Source organism: Brienomyrus brachyistius, unplaced genomic scaffold (genome assembly GCF_023856365.1).
Source record: "Brienomyrus brachyistius isolate T26 unplaced genomic scaffold, BBRACH_0.4 scaffold55, whole genome shotgun sequence".
In the NCBI taxonomy this organism is placed as follows: Eukaryota; Metazoa; Chordata; class Actinopteri; order Osteoglossiformes; family Mormyridae; genus Brienomyrus; species Brienomyrus brachyistius.
In genome coordinates this window covers 2,075,377-2,088,333 of record NW_026042330.1, presented here as the reverse complement: position 1 = coordinate 2,088,333, position 12,957 = coordinate 2,075,377, and the positions used below count along the sequence as shown (strand labels likewise).

At 41.0% G+C, this 12,957-nt stretch overlaps 9 non-coding genes across 9 annotated transcripts; 3 read left to right on the top strand and 6 right to left on the bottom strand.

Annotated features, from left to right (window-relative positions):
* The first annotated feature begins 163 nt into the window (after window positions 1-163).
* trnav-aac (transfer RNA valine (anticodon AAC)) lies at window positions 164-236 on the top strand. Its single transcript has one exon. It is a non-coding gene; the product is annotated as a tRNA-Val (tRNA).
* Window positions 237-1,882: 1,646 nt separating this feature from the next.
* Window positions 1,883-1,955, top strand: trnav-cac (transfer RNA valine (anticodon CAC)). The gene has a single exon. It is a non-coding gene; the product is annotated as a tRNA-Val (tRNA).
* Window positions 1,956-2,484: 529 nt separating this feature from the next.
* trnav-aac (transfer RNA valine (anticodon AAC)) lies at window positions 2,485-2,557 on the top strand. The gene has a single exon. It is a non-coding gene; the product is annotated as a tRNA-Val (tRNA).
* A 2,958-nt stretch (window positions 2,558-5,515) lies between these two features.
* Window positions 5,516-5,587, bottom strand: trnap-agg (transfer RNA proline (anticodon AGG)). Its single transcript has one exon. It is a non-coding gene; the product is annotated as a tRNA-Pro (tRNA).
* A 995-nt stretch (window positions 5,588-6,582) lies between these two features.
* trnap-agg (transfer RNA proline (anticodon AGG)) lies at window positions 6,583-6,654 on the bottom strand. Its single transcript has one exon. It is a non-coding gene; the product is annotated as a tRNA-Pro (tRNA).
* Window positions 6,655-7,649: 995 nt separating this feature from the next.
* trnap-agg (transfer RNA proline (anticodon AGG)) lies at window positions 7,650-7,721 on the bottom strand. The gene has a single exon. It is a non-coding gene; the product is annotated as a tRNA-Pro (tRNA).
* A 994-nt stretch (window positions 7,722-8,715) lies between these two features.
* Window positions 8,716-8,787, bottom strand: trnap-agg (transfer RNA proline (anticodon AGG)). Its single transcript has one exon. It is a non-coding gene; the product is annotated as a tRNA-Pro (tRNA).
* Window positions 8,788-10,849: 2,062 nt separating this feature from the next.
* Window positions 10,850-10,921, bottom strand: trnap-agg (transfer RNA proline (anticodon AGG)). Its single transcript has one exon. It is a non-coding gene; the product is annotated as a tRNA-Pro (tRNA).
* A 994-nt stretch (window positions 10,922-11,915) lies between these two features.
* trnap-agg (transfer RNA proline (anticodon AGG)) lies at window positions 11,916-11,987 on the bottom strand. The gene has a single exon. It is a non-coding gene; the product is annotated as a tRNA-Pro (tRNA).
* Window positions 11,988-12,957: the final 970 nt, after the last annotated feature.

Below are 12,957 nucleotides of genomic sequence, written 5' to 3'. Positions count from 1 at the left end.
AGTCGTCTGAAGAAAGAACCAATGCTAGCCATTGGATATAACGGCATTGCAAAAGAGGCCAGCTGCTGGTATTTCTCATTTGTTTCAGTGAGAGGATGAGCCACTGACAATTGGCAGATTACATAAAATTTCCTTAGGTTAAGGAAAGAAATGTACGTCTGTTGTTTCCATAGTGTAGTGCTTATCACGTTCGCCTAACACGTGAAAGGTCCTCGGTTCGAAACTGAGTGGAAACATGGTAGCTTTATGCTTTTGGCCCAAGTTTCAAAACCTACACACCACTGAAACCAAGAAAATAAGTTAGTGTCAGACACCGAGCCAATGCGTGACGTTCCACAAAGTGTGAGTTTTCGCTGTCTAACTCGTTCTACATTTGGCTCATAATTCAACCAGCATGTGAGAAGTAAAATTATGCCAAAGAAAAGATGCAACCAAGCGGCTTGATTTTCATGTTCAACGATTACGACGTAGATGCCTCTTAGCGGTTGTCCGGAGCAGAGACCTTGCAAGGAGACAGCGAGAGCAAGAGCACAGCGCCTTGATTTTGATGTTCAATGATCACGACGTAGATGCCTCTTAGCGGATGTCTGGAGCAGAGACTTTGCAAGGAGATGGCGAGTTCAAGAGCACCGCTGTGCTTTATGGGGTTCAGAGTCAGAAGGCATTTCTCAGAGAAGAGCCAGATCAGAAAGTTGCCGGTCCTGAGGTCACGCGTCTGTGTCTTGGCCCGTCTAGCTCAGTCGGTAGAGCATGAGACTCTTAATCTCAGAGTTGTGGGTTGGAGCCCCACGCTGGGTGCTGTCTTCTTGAGGCATAGAAGCCCATCACCCTCCGAGACGTGAACATGAAGAGTCCCGCCGTCAACAAAACATCAGCAACCTGACTGTGTGCTGAATGCGCTGTGTTCTCCCATGCAGGTGGAACGTCTGTGCTGTCGTGCAGCTGACTTGAAAATGCCCTGTTGCTCGTTTTAGTGGCCATGAGTGAAAAACTGAAGAGTGAGAAGTAAACTGAGGGCACAACTACACTGGGAATGCTGGGAGGACATCGGTTAGGTCACAAAATTCAGAAGCTATCCAAAAGGGTCACAATGGGAAGTGGAGGGAAAGACAAAAAAAAAAAGAATCCCAAGCAGACGCCCCCGGACTTCCCTGACTGGGAATCTAACCCGTGCCATGGTGGTGAGAGCGCTAAATCCTGACCACTAGACCACCAGGGACCCCCCACAATAGTGCTTTGCGCTCTGTCATACAGAAATACTCACAAGTGCCCCTTCAGGTCAGACCTGGATAGGCATTTTGTCTTCACGGCACATTTCGCCAAAGTGCTCTGTAGCACTCTTATTCCTCACAAACCGACCCAAAGTCTGACGTTCCACAAAGTGTCAGTTTTCACTGTCTGAATAGTTCTACATTTGGCTCATAATTCAACCAGCATGTGAGAAGTAAAATTATGCCAAAGAAAAGACGCAAGCAAGCGGCTTGATTTTCATGTTCAACGATTACGACATAGATGCCTCTTAGCGGTTGTCCGAATCAGAGACCTTGCAGAATTTGAGTGTGAAATCATTGATCCTTCTGAAATGCAACGATACCTTACCAATCCAATTATGATAGTGAGAAGAGTCTTGTTAACTGATGGGCTATGAAAACAGCGGTTGCTTTGTGTTTCTGAATCTTGTGTAGTACGAGGAAGTGATTTTATAGCGGGGTCAAGTCAGTTTCCACGTGCTTGATTAAAGTCGTCTGAAGAAAGAACTGACGCTAGCAAGTGGACATGACGGCATTACAAAGGAGGCCAGCTGCTGGTATTTCATCAGCCACTGACAATTATCAGATTAAATAAAATTTCCTTTGGTTGAGGAAGGTGATGAATGTGAGTTGTTTCCGTAGTGTAGTGGTTATCACGTTCGCCTCACACGCGAAAGGTCCTCGGTTCGAAACCGAGTGGAAACATGCCGGCCTGTCCCTTTTGGCCCAAGCTTCAAAACCAAGACACCGGTGAAACCAAGTTGCCATTATTCCGTAGTTTCACACACCGAGCTAATGCGTGACATTCCACAAAGTCTGAGTTTTCGCTGTCTGAATAGCTCTACATTTGGCTCATAATTCAACCAGCATGTGAGAAATAAAATTATGCAAAAGAAAAGACGCAACCAAGCGCCTTGATTTTGATATTCAATCTTCTCGACGTAGATGCTTCTTAGCGGTTTTCCGGTCTTGTGAATTCTTGGGCTACGAAAAGAGCAGTTGCTTTGTGTTTCTATATCTTCTGTGGAACTTATTTGATAGTGGTGAAGTCAGTTTCCAGGTGCTTGATTAAAGTCGTCTGAAGAAAGAACCAATGCTAGCCATTGGATATAACGGCTTGCAAAAGAGGCCAGCTGCTGGTATTTCTCATTTGTTTCAGTGAGAGGATGAGCCACTGACAATTGGCAGATTACATAAAATTTCCTTAGGTTAAGGAAAGAAATGTACGTCTGTTGTTTCCATAGTGTAGTGCTTATCACGTTCGCCTAACACGCGAAAGGTCCTCGGTTCGAAACTGAGTGGAAACATGGTAGCTTTATGCTTTTGGCCCAAGTTTCAAAACCTACACACCACTGAAACCAAGAAAATAAGTTAGTGTCAGACACCGAGCCAATGCGTGACGTTCCACAAAGTGTGAGTTTTCGCTGTCTAACTCGTTCTACATTTGGCTCATAATTCAACCAGCATGTGAGAAGTAAAATTATGCCAAAGAAAAGATGCAACCAAGCGGCTTGATTTTCATGTTCAACGATTACGACGTAGATGCCTCTTAGCGGTTGTCCGGAGCAGAGACCTTGCAAGGAGACAGCGAGAGCAAGAGCACAGCGCCTTGATTTTGATGTTCAATGATCACGACGTAGATGCCTCTTAGCGGATGTCTGGAGCAGAGACTTTGCAAGGAGATGGCGAGTTCAAGAGCACCGCTGTGCTTTATGGGGTTCAGAGTCAGAAGGCATTTCTCAGAGAAGAGCCAGATCAGAAAGTTGCCGGTCCTGAGGTCACGCGTCTGTGTCTTGGCCCGTCTAGCTCAGTCGGTAGAGCATGAGACTCTTAATCTCAGAGTTGTGGGTTGGAGCCCCACGCTGGGTGCTGTCTTCTTGAGGCATAGAAGCCCATCACCCTCCGAGACGTGAACATGAAGAGTCCCGCCGTCAACAAAACATCAGCGTGACTCGTTCTGCCTACTTGTGAGAGGCCGCATTGGACCTGTCTGCGTGCTGAATGCGCTGTGTTCTCCCATGCAGGTGGAACGTCTGTGCTGTCGTGCAGCTGACTTGAAAATGCCCTGTTGCTCGTTTTTGTGGCCAGGAGTGAAAAACTGAAGAGTGAGAAGTAAGCTGAGGGCACAACTACACTGGGAATGCTGGGAGGACATCGGTTAGGTCACGAAAGTCAGAAGCTATCCAAAAGGGTCACAATGGGAAGTGGAGGGAAAGACAAAAAAAAAGAAAAGAAGAGTCTTTTCAATTTCATGATTTTGCTAGGCAGCAGAAAATTTCACCGTGAACTTTTTGAATATGTTTGTCTACATTATTTTTTGAACAACCACGTTTTCAACATAGCAGTAAGAAAGTCATATTTTAAATGACAGCAGGGGCACAGAGTTCCTTATAACTTTGATGGGTTTTGATATGCTGTTTTCCATATAGTCTTGGTCATGCAAGGAGCACAGGAATGTTACATTTTGGAAAGGTGAGGTGCCATGAGGAACATTGCTGTTTTGCGGGATATGTCTGTAGATCGTTGTCTTATCGACTTTCACAAATGTTTAACGAGATTGCTGGTTTTCTGGCGATGTGTATTGAAGATCCCAATTAGTTTGCAGAATGCATTTAACACATCAGCACAAGAATTTTCTTTTTGAGCTTTTTCCTATCGGGTTTTGTAAGTGTTTTGCGAGATTGCTCTTTTACAATCAATGTCCATTGAAGATTGCAATCAGTTTCAGAAGTTACTTGCCACATCTGCACAAGGTCCTTCTGCATGTGTGCAAGATGCTTTTGAGCTTTATCTTTGAGGTGTAAGCTATTGCGAAGAATTAACCAGAATGCTGTTTTACAATAAATGTCCATTGAAGATCACAATCAATTGCCCATGGTGCTTCTGCTATACTGTGCCCATTTCTATGTGTGTTCTGAAATCACTATGACAATGCACTTGCAAATCTGAAGGTAAATTGACATGAAACTAAAGCAAATGTGGCAAACTATGCCATTTGTGTTACTTAGTGAGAAAGGAGTAACAGGCATGGGTCAAATTTGGAGAAGTTTGCCTGGAATGTATTCTTCATAGAATTTTGCTTTTGGTTATCTCCTTGATTTATAATTATATTGGAGTAACATATTATGCACAAGCAGACAAATTGGGAAAGCCAGCATGCGATTGAAAGAATCTGTTTTTGGTAGCTTCCCTGCGTATGGGCTCGTCCGCGATTTGAACGTGGGACCTCTTGCACCCTAAGTGAGAATCATACCCCTAGACCAACGAGCCCCCCATGCTGATTGCGCTTACACAGTGCATGAGACAAAACTTAGAGTTTTCTCCATTTCATGATTTTGCTAGGCAGCAGAAAATTTCACTGTGAACTTTTTGAATAGGTTTGTCTACATTATTTTTTTAACAACCACGTTTTCAACATAACAGTAAGAAAGTCATATTTTAAATGACAGCAGGGGCACAGAGTTCCTTATAACTTTGATGGGTTTTGATATGCTGTTTTCCATAGAGTCATGGTCATGCAAGGAGCACAGGAATATTACATCTAGGAAAGGTGAAGTGCCATGAGGAACATTGCTGTTCTGCGGGATATGTCTGTAGATCGTTGTCTTATCGACTTTCACAAATGTTTGACGAGATTGCTGGTTTTCTGGCGATGGGTATTGAAGATCCCAATTAGTTTGCAGAATGCATTTAACACATCAGCACAAGAATTTTCTTTTTGAGCTTTTTCCTATCGGGTTTTGCGAGATTGCTCTTTTACAATCAATGTCCATTGAAGATTGCAATCAGTTTCAGAAGTTACTTGCCACATCTGCACAAGGTCCTTCTGCATGTGTGCAAGATGCTTTTGAGCTTTATCTTTGAGGTGTAAGCTATTGCGAAGAATTAACCAGAATGCTGTTTTACAATAAATGTCCATTGAAGATCACAATCAATTGCCCATGGTGCTTCTGCTATACTGTGCCCATTTCTATGTGTGTTCTGAAATCACTATGACAATGCACTTGCAAATATGAAGGTAAATTGACATGAAACTAAAGCAAATGTGGCAAACTATGCCATTTGTGTTACTTAGTGAGAAAGGAGTAACAGGCATGGGTCAAATGAGGAGAAGTTTGCCTGGATTGTATTCTTCATAGAATTATGCTTTTGGTTATCTCCTTGATTTATAATTATATTGGACTAACATATTATGCACAAGCAGACAAATTGGGAAAGCCAGCATGTGATTGAAAGAATCTGCTTTTGGTAGTTTCCCTGCATATGGGCTCATCCGGGATTTGAACCCGGGACCTCTCGCACCCTAAGCGAGAATCATACCCCTAGACCAACGAGCCCCCCATGCTGATTGCGCTTACACAGTGCATGAGACAAAACTTAGAGTTTTCTCCATTTCATGATTTTGCTAGGCAGCAGAAAATTTCACCGTGAACTTTTTGAATAGGTTTGTCTACATTATTTTTTGAACAACCACGTTTTCAACATAACAGTAAGAAAGTCATATTTTAAATGACAGCAGGGGCACAGAGTTCCTTATAACTTTGATGGGTTTTGATATGCTGTTTTCCATAGAGTCTTGGTCATGCAAGGAGCACAGGAATATTACATCTAGGAAAGGTGAAGTGCCATGAGGAACATTGCTGTTCTGCGGGATATGTCTGTAGATCGTTGTCTTATCGACTTTCACAAATGTTTGACGAGATTGCTGGTTTTCTGGCAATGTGTATTGAAGATCCCAATTAATTTGCAGAATGCATTTAACACATCAGCACAAGAATTTTCTTTTTGAGCTTTTTCCTATCGGGTTTTGCGAGATTGCTATTTTACAATCAATGTCCATTGAAGATTGCAATCAGTTTCAGAAGTTACTTGCCACATCTGCACAAGGTCCTTCTGCATGTGTGCAAGATGCTTTTGAGCTTTATCTTTGAGGTGTAGGCTATTGCGAAGAATTAACCAGAATGCTGTTTTACAATCAAAGTCCATTGAACATAACAATCAATTGCCGAAGGTGCTTCTGCTAAACTGTGCCCATTTCTATGTGTGTTCTGAAATCACTATGACAATGCACTTGCAAATATGAAGGTAAATTGACATGAAACTAAAGCAAATGTGGCAAACTATGCCATTTGTGTTACTTAGTGAGAAAGGAGTAACAGTCATGGGTCAAATGAGGAGAAGTTTGCCTGGAATGTATTCTTCATAGAATTTTGCTTTTGGTTATCTCCTTGATTTATAATTATATTGGACTAACATATTATGCACAAGCAGACAAATTGGGAAAGCCAGCATGTGATTGAAAGAATCTGCTTTTGGTAGCTTCCCTGCATATGGGCTCGTCCGGGATTTGAACCCGGGACCTCTCGCAGCCTAAGCGAGAATCATACCCCTAGACCAACGAGCCCCCCATGCTGATGGCGCTTACACAGTGCATGAGACAAAACTTAGAGTTTTCTCCATTTCATGATTTTGCTAGGCAGCAGAAAATTTCACCATGAACTTTTTGAATAGGTTTGTCTACATTATTTTTTGAACAACCACGTTTTCAACATAACAGTAAGAAAGTCATATTTTAAATGACAGCAGGGGCACAGAGTTCCTTATAACTTTGATGGGTTTTGATATGCTGTTTTCCATAGAGTCTTGGTCATGCAAGGAGCACAGGAATATTACATCTAGGAAAGGTGAAGTGCCATGAGGAACATTGCTGTTCTGCGGGATATGTCTGTAGATCGTTGTCTTATCGACTTTCACAAATGTTTGACGAGATTGCTGGTTTTCTGGCAATGTGTATTGAAGATCCCAATTAATTTGCAGAATGCATTTAACACATCAGCACAAGAATTTTCTTTTTGAGCTTTTTCCTATCGGGTTTTGCGAGATTGCTATTTTACAATCAATGTCCATTGAAGATTGCAATCAGTTTCAGAAGTTACTTGCCACATCTGCACAAGGTCCTTCTGCATGTGTGCAAGATGCTTTTGAGCTTTATCTTTGAGGTGTAGGCTATTGCGAAGAATTAACCAGAATGCTGTTTTACAATCAAAGTCCATTGAACATAACAATCAATTGCCGAAGGTGCTTCTGCTAAACTGTGCCCATTTCTATGTGTGTTCTGAAATCACTATGACAATGCACTTGCAAATATGAAGGTAAATTGACATGAAACTAAAGCAAATGTGGCAAACTATGCCATTTGTGTTACTTAGTGAGAAAGGAGTAACAGTCATGGGTCAAATGAGGAGAAGTTTGCCTGGAATGTATTCTTCATAGAATTTTGCTTTTGGTTATCTCCTTGATTTATAATTATATTGGACTAACATATTATGCACAAGCAGACAAATTGGGAAAGCCAGCATGTGATTGAAAGAATCTGCTTTTGGTAGCTTCCCTGCATATGGGCTCGTCCGGGATTTGAACCCGGGACCTCTCGCAGCCTAAGCGAGAATCATACCCCTAGACCAACGAGCCCCCCATGCTGATGGCGCTTACACAGTGCATGAGACAAAACTTAGAGTTTTCTCCATTTCATGATTTTGCTAGGCAGCAGAAAATTTCACCATGAACTTTTTGAATAGGTTTGTCTACATTATTTTTTGAACAACCACGTTTTCAACATAACAGTAAGAAAGTCATATTTTAAATGACAGCAGGGGCACAGAGTTCCTTATAACTTTGATGGGTTTTGATATGCTGTTTTCCATAGAGTCTTGGTCATGCAAGGAGCACAGGAATATTACATCTAGGAAAGGTGAAGTGCCATGAGGAACATTGCTGTTCTGCGGGATATGTCTGTAGATCGTTGTCTTATCGACTTTCACAAATGTTTGACGAGATTGCTGGTTTTCTGGCAATGTGTATTGAAGATCCCAATTAGTTTGCAGAATGCATTTAACACATCAGCACAAGAATTTTCTTTTTGAGCTTTTTCCTATCGGGTTTTGCGAGATTGCTCTTTTACAATCAATGTCCATTGAAGATTGCAATCAGTTTCAGAAGTTACTTGCCACATCTACACAAGGTCCTTCTGCATGTGTGCAAAATGCTCTGAGCTTTATCTTTGAGGTGTAAGCTATTGCGAAGAATTAACCAGAATGCTGTTTTACAATCAAAGTCCATTGAACATAACAATCAATTGCCGAAGGTGCTTCTGCTAAACTGTGCCCATTTCTATGTGTGTTCTGAAATCACTATGACAATGCACTTGCAAATATGAAGGTAAATTGACATGAAACTAAAGCAAATGTGGCAAACTATGCCATTTGTGTTACTTAGTGAGAAAGGAGTAACAGGCATGGGTCAAATGAGGAGAAGTTTGCCTGGATTGTACTCTTCATAGAATTTTGCTTTTGGTTATGTCCTTGATTTATAATTATATAGGAGTAACATATTATGCACAAGCAGACAAATTGGGAAAGCCAGCATGTGATTGAAAGAATCTGCTTTTGGTAGCTTCCCTGCATATGGGCTCGTCCGGGATTTGAACCCGGGACCTCTCGCACCCTAAGCGAGAATCATACCCCTAGACCAACGAGCCCCCCATGCTGATTGCGCTTACACAGTGCATGAGAGAAAACTTAGAGTTTTCTCCATTTCATGATTTTGCTAGGCAGCAGAAAATTTCACCATGAACTTTTTGAATAGGTTTGTCTACATTATTTTTTGAACAACCACGTTTTCAACATAACAGTAAGAAAGTCATATTTTAAATGACAGCAGGGGCACAGAGTTCCTTATAACTTTGATGGGTTTTGATATGCTGTTTTCCATAGAGTCTTGGTCATGCAAGGAGCACAGGAATATTACATCTAGGAAAGGTGAAGTGCCATGAGGAACATTGCTGTTCTGCGGGATATGTCTGTAGATCGTTGTCTTATCGACTTTCACAAATGTTTGACGAGATTGCTGGTTTTCTGGCGATGTGTATTGAAGATCCCAATTAGTTTGCAGAATGCATTTAACACATCAGCACAAGAATTTTCTTTTTGAGCTTATTCCTATCGGGTTTTGCGAGATTGCTATTTTACAATCAATGTCCATTGAAGATTGCAATCAGTTTCAGAAGTTACTTGCCACATCTGCACAAGGTCCTTCTGCATGTGTGCAAGATGCTTTTGAGCTTTATCTTTGAGGTGTAGGCTATTGCGAAGAATTAACCAGAATGCTGTTTTACAATCAAAGTCCATTGAATATAACAATCAATTGCCGAAGGTGCTTCTGCTAAACTGTGCCCATTTCTATGTGTGTTCTGAAATCACTATGACAATGCACTTGCAAATATGAAGGTAAATTGACATGAAACTAAAGCAAATGCGGCAAACTATGCCATTTGTGTTACTTAGTGAGAAAGGAGTAACAGGCATGGGTCAAATGAGGAGAAGTTTTCCTGGATTGTATTCTTCATAGAATTTTGCTTTTGGTTATCTCCTTGATTTATAATTACATTGGAGTAATATATTATGCACAAGCAGACAAATTGGGAAAGCCAGCATGTGATTGAAAGAATCTGCTTTTGGTAGCTTCCCTGCATATGGGCTCGTCCGGGATTTGAACCCGGGACCTCTCGCACCCTAAGTGAGAATCATACCCCAAGACCAAAGAGCCCCCCATGCTGATTGCGCTTACACAGTGCATGAGACAAAACTTAGAGTTTTCTCCATTTCATGATTTTGCTAGGCAGCAGAAAATTTCACCATGAACTTTTTGAATAGGTTTGTCTACATTATTTTTTGAACAACCACATTTTCAACATAACAGTAAGAAAGTCATATTTTAAATGACAGCAGGGGCACAGAGTTCCTTATAACTTTGATGGGTTTTGATATGCTGTTTTCCATAGAGTCTTGGTCATGCAAGGAGCACAGGAATATTACATCTAGGAAAGGTGAAGTGCCATGAGGAACATTGCTGTTCTGCGGGATATGTCTGTAGATCGTTGTCTTATCGACTTTCACAAATGTTTGACGAGATTGCTGGTTTTCTGGCAATGTGTATTGAAGATCCCAATTAATTTGCAGAATGCATTTAACACATCAGCACAAGAATTTTCTTTTTGAGCTTTTTCCTATCGGGTTTTGCGAGATTGCTATTTTACAATCAATGTCCATTGAAGATTGCAATCAGTTTCAGAAGTTACTTGCCACATCTGCACAAGGTCCTTCTGCATGTGTGCAAGATGCTTTTGAGCTTTATCTTTGAGGTGTAGGCTATTGCGAAGAATTAACCAGAATGCTGTTTTACAATCAAAGTCCATTGAACATAACAATCAATTGCCGAAGGTGCTTCTGCTAAACTGTGCCCATTTCTATGTGTGTTCTGAAATCACTATGACAATGCACTTGCAAATATGAAGGTAAATTGACATGAAACTAAAGCAAATGTGGCAAACTATGCCATTTGTGTTACTTAGTGAGAAAGGAGTAACAGTCATGGGTCAAATGAGGAGAAGTTTGCCTGGAATGTATTCTTCATAGAATTTTGCTTTTGGTTATCTCCTTGATTTATAATTATATTGGACTAACATATTATGCACAAGCAGACAAATTGGGAAAGCCAGCATGTGATTGAAAGAATCTGCTTTTGGTAGCTTCCCTGCATATGGGCTCGTCCGGGATTTGAACCCGGGACCTCTCGCAGCCTAAGCGAGAATCATACCCCTAGACCAACGAGCCCCCCATGCTGATGGCGCTTACACAGTGCATGAGACAAAACTTAGAGTTTTCTCCATTTCATGATTTTGCTAGGCAGCAGAAAATTTCACCATGAACTTTTTGAATAGGTTTGTCTACATTATTTTTTGAACAACCACGTTTTCAACATAACAGTAAGAAAGTCATATTTTAAATGACAGCAGGGGCACAGAGTTCCTTATAACTTTGATGGGTTTTGATATGCTGTTTTCCATAGAGTCTTGGTCATGCAAGGAGCACAGGAATATTACATCTAGGAAAGGTGAAGTGCCATGAGGAACATTGCTGTTCTGCGGGATATGTCTGTAGATCGTTGTCTTATCGACTTTCACAAATGTTTGACGAGATTGCTGGTTTTCTGGCAATGTGTATTGAAGATCCCAATTAGTTTGCAGAATGCATTTAACACATCAGCACAAGAATTTTCTTTTTGAGCTTTTTCCTATCGGGTTTTGCGAGATTGCTCTTTTACAATCAATGTCCATTGAAGATTGCAATCAGTTTCAGAAGTTACTTGCCACATCTACACAAGGTCCTTCTGCATGTGTGCAAAATGCTCTGAGCTTTATCTTTGAGGTGTAAGCTATTGCGAAGAATTAACCAGAATGCTGTTTTACAATCAAAGTCCATTGAACATAACAATCAATTGCCGAAGGTGCTTCTGCTAAACTGTGCCCATTTCTATGTGTGTTCTGAAATCACTATGACAATGCACTTGCAAATATGAAGGTAAATTGACATGAAACTAAAGCAAATGTGGCAAACTATGCCATTTGTGTTACTTAGTGAGAAAGGAGTAACAGGCATGGGTCAAATGAGGAGAAGTTTGCCTGGATTGTACTCTTCATAGAATTTTGCTTTTGGTTATGTCCTTGATTTATAATTATATAGGAGTAACATATTATGCACAAGCAGACAAATTGGGAAAGCCAGCATGTGATTGAAAGAATCTGCTTTTGGTAGCTTCCCTGCATATGGGCTCGTCCGGGATTTGAACCCGGGACCTCTCGCACCCTAAGCGAGAATCATACCCCTAGACCAACGAGCCCCCCATGCTGATTGCGCTTACACAGTGCATGAGAGAAAACTTAGAGTTTTCTCCATTTCATGATTTTGCTAGGCAGCAGAAAATTTCACCATGAACTTTTTGAATAGGTTTGTCTACATTATTTTTTGAACAACCACGTTTTCAACATAACAGTAAGAAAGTCATATTTTAAATGACAGCAGGGGCACAGAGTTCCTTATAACTTTGATGGGTTTTGATATGCTGTTTTCCATAGAGTCTTGGTCATGCAAGGAGCACAGGAATATTACATCTAGGAAAGGTGAAGTGCCATGAGGAACATTGCTGTTCTGCGGGATATGTCTGTAGATCGTTGTCTTATCGACTTTCACAAATGTTTGACGAGATTGCTGGTTTTCTGGCGATGTGTATTGAAGATCCCAATTAGTTTGCAGAATGCATTTAACACATCAGCACAAGAATTTTCTTTTTGAGCTTATTCCTATCGGGTTTTGCGAGATTGCTATTTTACAATCAATGTCCATTGAAGATTGCAATCAGTTTCAGAAGTTACTTGCCACATCTGCACAAGGTCCTTCTGCATGTGTGCAAGATGCTTTTGAGCTTTATCTTTGAGGTGTAGGCTATTGCGAAGAATTAACCAGAATGCTGTTTTACAATCAAAGTCCATTGAATATAACAATCAATTGCCGAAGGTGCTTCTGCTAAACTGTGCCCATTTCTATGTGTGTTCTGAAATCACTATGACAATGCACTTGCAAATATGAAGGTAAATTGACATGAAACTAAAGCAAATGCGGCAAACTATGCCATTTGTGTTACTTAGTGAGAAAGGAGTAACAGGCATGGGTCAAATGAGGAGAAGTTTTCCTGGATTGTATTCTTCATAGAATTTTGCTTTTGGTTATCTCCTTGATTTATAATTACATTGGAGTAATATATTATGCACAAGCAGACAAATTGGGAAAGCCAGCATGTGATTGAAAGAATC